A 12,011-nucleotide genomic window follows, 5' to 3' on the forward strand; every position below is an offset into this window, starting at 1 on the left:
TATGTTTCATTTCTCCTTAAAGTTCTGTCACTCCACATGTCCAGGCTGTGATGCTGATCACAGATGCTGAATGCTGCTTCAGTTCCAGATGAATATATAAGTATAACCTCGGAAATCCTCATCATAACTGATCAAAACCTTGATAAAAGAAATTCCCTTTGCACCTTATCTGAAATAAATCATAGCACAGCTGTTGTACTTGCTTGGAAGGCCCTACCATGAAGTTGGAGGACGCAAGAGTACCAGAGACAAACTAAAGTGGCAGAAGTCGCGAAAACACACTATTTCCCATGATGCAACAAAGCATGTTTTAATCACTGACCATCACACCTGTAGTTTGTTACTCAGGTAACCCTGATTACATCACCATGACATTATTATTATTATCATCATTATTATGATTATTACTTGTAGTAGTAGTAGTAGTAGTAGCATAGTAGTAGTAGTATTAGCGGTTGTTGTTGTTGTATAGAATATGTATAAGTAGTATAGAGGCAGTAGTACAGTAGTAGTTTAGTAATAGTAGTAATAGTAGTAGTTGTTTTATAGTAGTAGTATGATAGTAGCAGTAGTACTATTGTTTTTTTATGTGACATTATTCTGCCCCATTTGCAAAGCTCCATCCGTACCTTTAAGTCAGAGAGAGCAGTACAAGTTTTCTTTTTTCCCATGATGTATACTAATATACACATTTTTGAGAAATTAGCTGCAACACAGATAATTTTGTATGACGGGCAAATGCATGAGGAACTGACAATTCTGAAAGCCCTCGGCGGGGAGAAGCGCTAAGTATATGCATAACTTTAAAAAAAAAAAAAAACGTTACTCATGTTGTTCAGAAGAAGCTATCAAACATGCCCTCACTTTGCAAAAACATCCACAGCATAATTTCCTGTGGTGGAAATGGTAAACGACATATCCCAGCGCTGTCGGGTCACATTTCTTTGCACAACCACACTAATGTAATTTGTAGGTCTGCGGTCGAGATCTGTTAAACCGAATGGATGAGCAGACACTGAAATAGAGGTCATGAAACTGAGCTCCGGAGACTTGCTGTCCCTATTTCCAGGATTATGCTCGCTGCAGCCAGAGGGAGGCTCACTCGTCTACATGTGGGTGTGCCGATGGATTTGTGTGCACTGCTCATATGAACAGGCGGCAGAAAGTGGGTGCAACTGCATATTTTTGCTGTTTAGTTCTGCGAATCCACCCCCTCCCTGACATGAAAGACAGAGCGCAGTAGATATACCGCATATCTTAAACTGCGCGGTGGTGAGGAGCTGGTGTTGTGCGGAGGCCAAGTGTTGGCTGAGGTGTATTTATGGACGTAAACATGGGGGAACATCATGGAGATTAAATATCTGACATTGAGAGAAACCACCCAAACATCCACACACACCCACAGCACTAGATTTGTGCTGAAGCGAGGAGGAGGCTGGATGAGGCTGTATCCAGTGGCAACGAGTTCAAGGACGTATGGGAGGAGGGGTCTCTCAAGTAACTGCTGTGTGACCTAAACTGACGTTCTCCAACCTCTCTTCCTCCTCTTTAACTCTTTCCTCTTCCTCCTCTTTTCCTTCACTCTCTAATTCTCCCCCTTCCCTGCTGCACAAAATACATGAATAGTAACTGTGACTGTGGCCGACCACAACATCATATAACATACAATGGCAAATTCCCGATAAAGGCGGAGGGAAATTCTGTGTAATGTACATTCACACAACATTAATTCCATCAGTATGATGTCATAGTCTCAACTCAGTGGCTCACTTTCTCCTTTTTAACTGACACAATGTTCTCATTGACTAATTCCCCCACTTCCTGCAGATGTGCCTACGACGAAAAAGATGGATTATGGCGTTTGAGCAAAAGGCTTTTAGTGTATAATACAGGAAGTACTGACTTATATTTCCATCTGCTGAGCTGCAGGCAGAATAATCAAGTATTTTTTTCAGATCGAAAAACTTTCCAAGTCCAATCTTTACTGTAAACTTGCGTTTCTCCATCCGCGTTTGAACCTCACAAGTACAGAAACCCACACAACCCACACTGAGAGAGAAATGGTGCTGTACACTTAAGCTGATGTTCAGGATTAGTGATCACCAGAGAAGCACAACATGAAGTAAATCTGTCTTCACAGCGTTTTTCTTCTGCTCTTAAGCAGAGAATTAACACCACAAAAAGCACACAAGTCTGACCCACATTAAGGTTCCTACTTTGAAGCTCGTCTAAAAAACACGGCACGCAGCCTCATTTGGAAGCATTAGTTTGGCTAATTGGTTCTTTTACCGGGAAGCTGTTGAAAGAATGGAAGGAAGGAGAGATGGGGAGGTAAAACAGAAAGGAAAGGCAGGGCAGGGCAAGGAAACGAAAGGCAAAGCAAAACAAGGCAAGGAAAGGAAACGAGATGGGAGATGGAAAAGAATAAAAGGCAACGTGAGAAATGAAAAGGAAGGAAAGGAAAGGAAATCAAGACAAGGTAAGAAAAGTTAAGAAAAGGTAAGGAAAGGTAAGTAAAGAAAAAGGAGAGGGAAAAAAAACGGAAAGGAAACTATACCAACTGCGTGCACAGGTATATTAAATCCACATCCAGTCTCCACAAATGATCAATCACAGCATAAGAACACACACACATCCGCACAAAAAACACACACACACAAACACTCAGGAGAAAGTGAACCGATGAATAATTCACTGACGCCCATTGATCTTTGTGTCTCTATCTCCCTCTCACCACGTAGCAGTAATTTGACCCAAGTTTAAAGTGCAGCGTTAGCTCTCAAGGTAGCTGGACACATTCCCATGATGCATTTCAACAACACAAAGGACAACATGTCCTTCTGCCTTCAGACAGACCCTACACATAGCTTGAGTTTATCACCTTAAAATAGTTGTTGCGTTATTGTAAGGACTTCAACATCATAGACTGCCCCGCCCCCCAAAAAAAAAAACCCTGCAGCTTCTTATGACTCACAGTTACGATAATTATATGTTGACCTCTAGTGGCCATAGTAATTATGACGGGATGAAAGGAGGAAGCCAGGTGACGAGACAGCTGTTTCCTGTGTGAACTGACCATTTTAAAACTTTGTTTATTATTATAACCATGACAAAAAAGGTCCTCTAACCTCAAGGAAGTCTTTATTTTAAACCATATTCTGATCTTTACCGAAACCTAAGCAAAGGCAGATTCTTCCCTCAGCAATACCGTGTGTTTTGAATGATGACGTCTGTTACATGACAATGAAGGTCAAGTGCGCCTGCCGCTGTAGGAGTGCTAGCTCATGTGACGCAAAGATAAACAAACTATAAAGTTGTTCAGGTTGAGCAACTGGATTGACAATAGTTAGTATTGCTAACCTGGACAGTCAAAGCAGACACACGCATTCATTATGGCTTTCCAAGCTGACTGACTGGTTCTACCACTAACCGGATAATAGGGAGATCCATTCGAGTCAAGTCATTATTTTCAATATCTTGCCATTCCATACCACTCAGTGTTTTCATGTGGGAAACATACCCTTTCCCCAGTCTGTGTCTCCACAAGTGTAATCCACTCCTGATAAGTTCAACTCAAATAATCACTATGTTGACTTTTCCAGACAAGCCATAAGGTTTTCCAGTTTGAAAACTGGAAGCGGTTCAATAAGCTGGAGGTCAAGTATTTCAGAATCTTCTTCCTGGTTGAGGTTAAGATGGAGTACAAGCTTAATGTGGATTAGTTTGACATCTGGAGTCATGCAGGTGTTTTACTGGACTGGACTGATGAAGAGGGTGTTGAGTCCAGATGCAAATTCCTCAATGGACCAGTTGCTCTAGATTTTAACCCTTAACTGTGGTCATGAGGATTGGGAAGACGACAGACTTTAGGATTTCAACAATCCATCCATTAGCTACTGCTTATCCTTTGAGGGTTGCTGGGGCCTGGAGTCACTCCAAGTTGATAATGGGTGAGAGGTGAGGTATAACATCAAAGCTCACATTCATATCTAAGGGCAATTTAGATTCTCCAATTACACTAACCACAATCTGCACATCTTTGTACACAGTGTGCAAACCACTGTACCAGTGTAAACCTAAATTAAGATAGGATCAATTAGAATACAATAGTAGACGATAAATAAATTCATAGAGGATCAGTTAGAATTCAGTAGGAATAGATTGTGGAAATATCTGTGAAACCATAATTTGGTTTCACAGATATGTTAACTTTATTTCAAAACACTGTGTCATTCACAAAGTGCTAGTTATTTTCTCTTACTGTTGTCAAACCCACATCAGCAAACATCCACAAAAAGTTGGGGGCAGTCTGTTTCAGCTGAAGGTCAAATGACCTCACCAGAACATAAAACATCCACCTAGTGGCCGTAATGCAGCAGTTTCAACACACCCAGCATTTGGTCATTGAGATTCTTTGTGGAGTTTTCCCTGAGGACATGGATGCAGAGAGAAAACCATGACAAATCACATCACAAACACACACCCAGCTACCAGCAATAAAATAACTCAAGCTGTATAACTGAGCTCCAACACTCACGCACCACAATGACACTGTATTTGTGTGTCTGTGTGTGTGTGTATCAGTTGTAACCCCCTTGTCATCCTCTAAAGAATCACATGAACAGTTTCCTTATATTATCAGCTCAGCCGCAGCTTTAATCAACATGCTACAGCTGCTTGAACACAGCCTGTAACACAACCCTGTGCACCGCTCCATGCATCTCGCGGTAAACGGACGGCCGACCTCGACGACTGCTGCCACAGCTAAATGTCACACACTCAGCATGTTCAACCCAAATGACTCAATTAAATAGGAAGCTCCATGCACACCGCACACTGGAATGAATACAGTGTTTGAGTCGGTGGATGTGAAATGTTCGGAGGATTTGCGACGGAAGGCTTCTCATTTCCTTTTGAATAAAGTTTACCTTTCTGTTGCAGTTTGATGCCCTCATTTACTTTTAATCAATTCTTTAAACTAAACACACTTATATCTTTGTACCATAAGAATCTGACCCTGTGATGAACGGCAAATAAGCTGTGTTACTCTAAGAAAAAGCTTTGCTGCGTCCATTGATGGAGTTGCTTCACTTTGTGCTGACTTTTCAGATCTCAAAACAATACAAATACTTAATACTGGCAGTATGCTATACTGTGATGAACTATTCAACCCATGGAGTCACGCAGGATAAACAACGTACCATCCCTGCCTTCATCAAAGGTCCATTTAAAAACCGCAGGCTGCAGGGAAATGTCACAAGCCCACTCCACATTTCGTTTCTGATTACTGCTGTGTGTGTGTGCATGTGTGTGTGTTTGCACGCAAGGGGGGGGGGGGGGGTGGGGGGGGGGCAGTACCAGAGAGGTCAGCCAGTATTTATCTCAGGAAGAAATTCCGTGGTGTCGGCCTGACTCCGGTCTGGATCAACCAAGTTGTGTCCACTGTTGGTCCATTCAGGGGCATTTTGCATTTTATCCGTCTTTGTCCGTCTTTATAAACAGTCTATAGTGGCAGCATTCACACACCAATAAAATACATTTTGAAATTATTCAGACTGCAATATAAACTGTAGAAGAGCCTCTGAAAATAAATTTAAGGGATCATGTTACTAACAACTACTAAGATTGAAGTGATTTGATCATTTATTATATCCGTGTCCATGTGTGAAAATATCAAACACTGGTCGGTTTCGGTTTCGAATCAATTTCACAGATTTTGGGCTTCTATTCCATTTAAAAAAAAGTTGCATAGTTTTGCTGATTGCCCTGCCACACACACAAACACACACACACACACACACACACACACACACACACACACACACTCACACACACACACACATATTATCATTCATGCAGATGTACCAGTCTTTTCTGTCTCTTCTCAGCCAATCGTCTCCTGTACAAACACTATGTTGAGTGCAAACAGCAGGTGTTGACATCATCATTCCTTACATACAAGGAGGCACACACACACACACACACCGAGTGCACGTGGCTTTCGGCGCATACCTCCTGCTGCGCCTCAGGACTTGTGACAGTATTTAACGACACAGAGCCAAAGGGAACCAGAATTAGTGCAACCCTGTCCTAAATGCTGAAAGATAATCATATAGTGTGTACACACGTGTGTTTGTGTGGCTGTAATTTTTCACTAGCTAGTACTGAACCAGGATTTACTGTGTCATAGTTAGATCTTATGCAAGGTATTATCTGCATTGAAGATGCTGGAATGTTAAACAGTGACCTAACACAGAGTTAAAGGACCAGTGTGTCGGATTTAGTAGCGTCTAGTGGTGAGGTTGCAGATTGCAACCAGTTAAATACCCCGGCCTTTCCAAGTGTGCAGGAGAACCTACTGGTAACAAACAAATGTAAAGGCCCTCTGTAGAGCCAGTGTTGCCCAGGGTCAAAGGCCAAGACTTGTAGGAAGGACTGTAGAAACATGGTGCTGCAACATGGTGAACTCCATGAAAGAGGACCCACTCCTGATGTAAATATGAAGGGATCATTCTGAGGAAACGAAAAAATTGGTTCTTCTATAGATTATACACTTGTGAAAATATTATTTTAAATGTTATATTCCATTTCTGCCAATATCCTATAAATACTCCTCACAGGACCTTTAAGTAGATAGATAGATAAATAAATAGATAGATAGATAGATAGATAGTGAGACAGACAGACAGACAGACAGACAGACAGACAGACAGACAGACAGATAGACAGATAGATAGATAGATAGATAGATAGATAGATAGATAGATAGATAGATAGATAGATAGATAGATAGATAGATAGATAGACAGATAGATAGACAGATAAATAGATAAGGGTACAGGCTGGGTTTTAGACCAGTGAAGATCTCCAGATCAGGATCAATTCACCAATGGCTGCATGTGACTGGGCAGGTGCCTTGAATCTCCTTATACCACTGCTGTTGTTGCTGACCCTGACACCAGGGGGAGGAGTATTGAGGTGACAGTTGTCATCACTCTTTGCACCACAACGTGTTTTACAGAGACATAAGGCTTCACTGATAGACTAAATGAAAGTTATATTGATCCCAGGGTCAGTAGGTTCGTACTCATTGCATTAGATGTACACAACAGGACAAAAAACTGCTAGAGGAGCAGTATTGATCAGGCATCTCCTTGTGTGACCTGTGGATGTAATCTGAGCTGGAATTAACGGGCTATCCTCTGGTCATCCATCCTTTATTGGTCACTGATAAGTATTCCTTGGGATGAAGGGGCTCATTGCTGCCAGTCTCAGTGAAGGACAGCGAGGAGCTAAACATTGGGCCTGTTAGTAATCCATCCTGTTGTAGCTTTTGCTGCACATACTGCTGCTGTGCAGATGTGATCCACTAAAGATAAAGTGCGTTATATTTTTTTACTGGTTTTGAAAGAATGCAGACCGGCCTGCAGATGGATTATACTGCTCAGCTTTCCCTCAGGGCGTGTACATCGTGCCACACCTGTTCTGAGAGATTTCCTCAAACTCGAGTGCACCACTCCTGTGGGTTGACCAGGTATACACTGTCAAACAAAGGTGGCACCAAGCAGGTGGACTTAGAAATCTGTAAATACAGATCCCCTTTCTCTCTTTTTTTTAAGAGAACAACGAATCCAAGTCTCATTTGGGTGTCACACATGAGACTGGCAGGATGCCAAGAGAAATTATTTCCTTGTAAGGATCGAATGATTCGGATATGTATGGTGAGATTTTAAGAAACATTGCAAACTAGGGTGGCACGGTGATCTGTCCAGAGTTCACCCGCCACTCTACCTTTAAAGGTATACATAATGGATGGATGGATAATCTAAAGTACCTATAGGCTTTCCATTTTATCAGGAATCCCATGGAATGCCACATGATTCTGAAAGTAGTTGAGAAACCAGAAGACTAGCATACTAGCCACTAGGGGGTTTGCCGAATAGACTTAAATGCAGTTACACTGGCATTAGTCGGCAAGTCCTCAATCCATCAGCCCTTTACTCAACCGACTCTTGATTCGAAACTCAACTTTATTCAACTGAGACCTGCTCCTTTGAATTGTTTGAAATACTGTAATAGAGACACATTGTGTTTGACAATGGAGAAACCAATATTACACTGCCATAGTACAAACTGCAGGATCACTCTTATAAACTGTTTGCAGTTTGTGACTGATTGTTGTTATTACCCATATTGACACAGTAGTAACCTTTTCAGGCTCAGATGGGGAAATTTCATTGGATGGAAGGCTACTGTCATTCTATCTTTTATTATATAAAAGATGGGGCGGCTGTGGCTGAGGGGTAGAGAGGTCTTCCTCCAACCAGCAGGTCAGCTGATTGATCCCATTCTTCCCCATCTGCATGCAGAAGTGTCCTTGGCCAAGACGCTTAACCCCCAATGTAAGTAAAAGGAAACAAACTCCCAAATCTAACGTGTTGATCACCGGGCTGTGAAGCAAAGAAAAACACCTACAGTGAAACAACAGAGTTGCTCTACTCTTTATCAGACACTCCCTCTATAGAGGCTGATGCCCGCATGAAAATTCAATTTTTGCGAGACAGATATATTCAAATCCACCTGGATCTCACTCACTCTCACGCAGACACACCCAACGAGCGGATATTGCTTATCGGGAGCAACCTCCCCGTACACGTGGTGACCAGCTGTCATCACAAACAGGTAGAGATCTGACATTCATTCTCTGCTCGTGTGGAGTCAAAAGTCGAACCTCTACAATGGCCTCACAAAGACGGGAGACAGAGTTACAGACAAGTGGTTTCTCTCGTTTGCCATTTGTCTCACAGCGGTCTGCTAATGACTATTTCCCCTCTCGAGACAAACTCATTAGCAGCACCAGTAGCTCTGAAGAGCATCAACGGGCCTTCTTATTCAAACGGAGAGTCATCCATGCTTTCGAGAAGATACGAATGTCAGGGGGAGAACTTCTTTGCTATAAAGCCAATGTAAATGCTGCATTGACATATTGATGTTAGAGGGAAAGATGTCATTGTTTCAACTTGGTGGACTTTTCTCCAACACCCCTTGTTCGCCTTGCACTCACAGAACATGCTACAAATGCCAAGATAAAAACGTATAACTCATCATTACATTATTGTTCAAGTGAAACTGGAAAAAATATACATTGCCCCTTTTATTCACCTGACTCAACTGAATCAGCATTTTACTTTGTAACTGTCATCAGCGGTCACAAGAAAGTTCAGCTATTTGCCACCAATTTGTTGAGACCCTTTGTTGACAGTCTTTTCGGCGGACATGTTGCAGCTGTCCCTGAACTGGAGGCAGGTGTGAACAGCCATAATGGCAAACTAATGGTAAGACTGTTAGCTTTCTAATTAGCAAAAAAACTGATTGGAGGTTTAGATGCAAAAGAGGACCCATAAACAATATGCCTTACTTTTAAATAGCTTAACGTAACTTAATATTGAGAATGGTTGACGTGAAGAGGTATTTTTTTCACTTTTGTGGTTTCGCTGTTATGACTGCCAAATGAGTTCAGTGAGCAGGAAAAGCACAAGAGGAAATGCACGTTAGATAACTTTCCCGTCATGTTGATTAGTTTTGAAAGGACAACCTTTTAAATATCATCATGCTGTGCAAAATGAGAATATCTGACTTGGGGACATTTCCTGAAAGCATCCTGTCTTCAACTATTTTCCAATGTGGAGTGCCTTAAAGGGATAGTTCACCCGAAAATGAAAATTCACAAATTGTCTATGTGGTGTGTGGTTTTTTTTATGTTTGAAGAATCTGTCACCAGTTACTTCAATTGTATTGGATTGGAATTTTCCTTTTTTTTTAAGGGGGCTCCTTGGCAAAATGTCAGCTGATGTCACGTAAGCATTAAGTATTTTCATTCACAGATGAGAGTGAGAAGAAGAATGTAGTTATTCCCAAGCAGTAAGCAAAATATTCAAAGCATGACTTGCACCTTGATGTAGAATTTAGATCTTCTCCTTTGACAATTTATCCACAGCCACACCCCACGCTCAGACAGTCTCTGATATGAAGCAGCTGCACAAGTTATGATGTGCTACTTCTGGCAAAGTGTGTGCATTCATTTCCATTTGCAAAACAAACAGTGCAGTGTTGCTGCGGGACTCCACGGCACACACAGGATTCAAATGAGGACCAGGCTTCTCGGTGCACTGGCTGAGTCTTTCCTCAGAGACGGAGCCGGCCGTGACAGCAGACCACCAGGAGTCCGGCCTGCTGGGGACACCGGCCATGCCTCTTCACACCGGGATGGACCGCAGGGCAACATGATGCAAAGGGCCACCAAACCCACTGTGGGCGTTACACCTCATACACATGACATTCATTTTTTTTAAAGGGACACATTTTAAATTTCAGGGGGGCAAACTGATGCTGATGATCTCTGGGAGATAAATGGGAATTAGGCTCTACATTCTAAATGCATAGTGTATAGTTTACCACACATAGTGGATGCTACTGCAGGTTGTGTAATAAGAGGACAAAGCATTGAGTGATCATCACAGCTAGAAGCCCTGAATAGATGTTACTATATTATAGCAATTGCTCTTTATGCTGGAATCAAAACAACTGCAGGGGCGAGGAGGTGTATAAGAGACATGTTCTTACCAGTGCTGCTCATGGTGCCAGTCACACGTCTGCTCGGCTCAGATGATGCACAGTAAACAAGCCTCTCTCCTCATTGACAGGACATGGATGGTGATGCCAGCCGCCGCAGAGCGCACACGCCCTCAGTGCCAGGCAGCGGGATGAATGGAGCTGTTGACGCGGGGGAGCAATGCAGGGAGGCCGGCTGTGCTCGGATCCGCTGAGGCCGCAGTGGTACTGGAGAACAGCCGCACCGTGGAGACAATGTCCCGCAGACACTGCAGAGGCTGCGCCGCCTCGAACAGCAGCCAGTGCAGGGTGGGTGTGGGCGCACCGTGGAGAAGCGAGACGTGCATCAAGTCAGGTGGAGGAGTTGAAGGCATCCTGGTGTGGCATTTCAAAGTAAAAGCCTTCATTAAAGCGCACCAAGGAGGGGTTTGATAGGGTTGCAGCAAAATGTGGAACAGTTTAGCTGATACATCATATATCCATTATCTGAAATGTGTATCAATTATATTTTATTTGTACAGCCCATGTTTACAAATCCCAATTTGTCTCATAGAGCTTAGCAACCTTCATTCACAACAACCTTAACCCTCAACAAGAGCAAGGGTGAATGTTTTTATATATAATATAATATAATATAATATATACCTTATATTTATATGTATATATATATGTGTGTGTGTGTGTGTGTATGTGCATATTCTATAGAATGTACAGCCCAAATTAAGTATCAAGATAAGTTTAGTGCGTGGCTGGACATTATAAAATATAACCCATCGCAAATATCCTATGTAGTATAAATGATATATAAGATTTATTTAGCTTTATGACAAATTGAAATTAAATTAATTCTGACTTACAAAAGAAACAGTACATGTCAACTTCTACATACCGATATACCTGGAGAGGCGGTGGACTAGTGGCAGAAACTTGGACTATGGGCAGAAAAGGTCTCTGGTTTGTCTCTGGTTCGACCACGGAGAAAAAACAAAAAGACGAACCTGGATTAATCTGTCCAAAAATCCAAGAGGAATCTCCCTTCCCTGTCTAGTGCCCCTGAGCTAGGCACCTTACTCCACGTGCAGTACATGGTCGCTCACTGCTCTGTGTGTCCTTCACCTTCACCAGATGGGTTAAAAGCAGAGGTTAAATTTCCCTACCTGCATGAGTGTGCATGTGTTTGGGACAAATAAATGTATCTTAATCTCAACACTAATTAGCAGACCTATTTGAGTTTGTTTGTACTAATTTGATCTAATTCATGTGAAAATGTAAATTGAATGTTTAAAGTAAAGCGAGTAAATCATCGATCAGTAAGTGTCAATCACTAATAAAAAGAAGGAGCAGTATAGCGAATGTGATCAATGTGTTTTGATTCATTTTATTCTTCGTCCCAATGTTCA

This window comes from Pleuronectes platessa, chromosome 23 (genome assembly GCF_947347685.1).
Source record: "Pleuronectes platessa chromosome 23, fPlePla1.1, whole genome shotgun sequence".
NCBI classification, from domain to species: Eukaryota; Metazoa; Chordata; class Actinopteri; order Pleuronectiformes; family Pleuronectidae; genus Pleuronectes; species Pleuronectes platessa.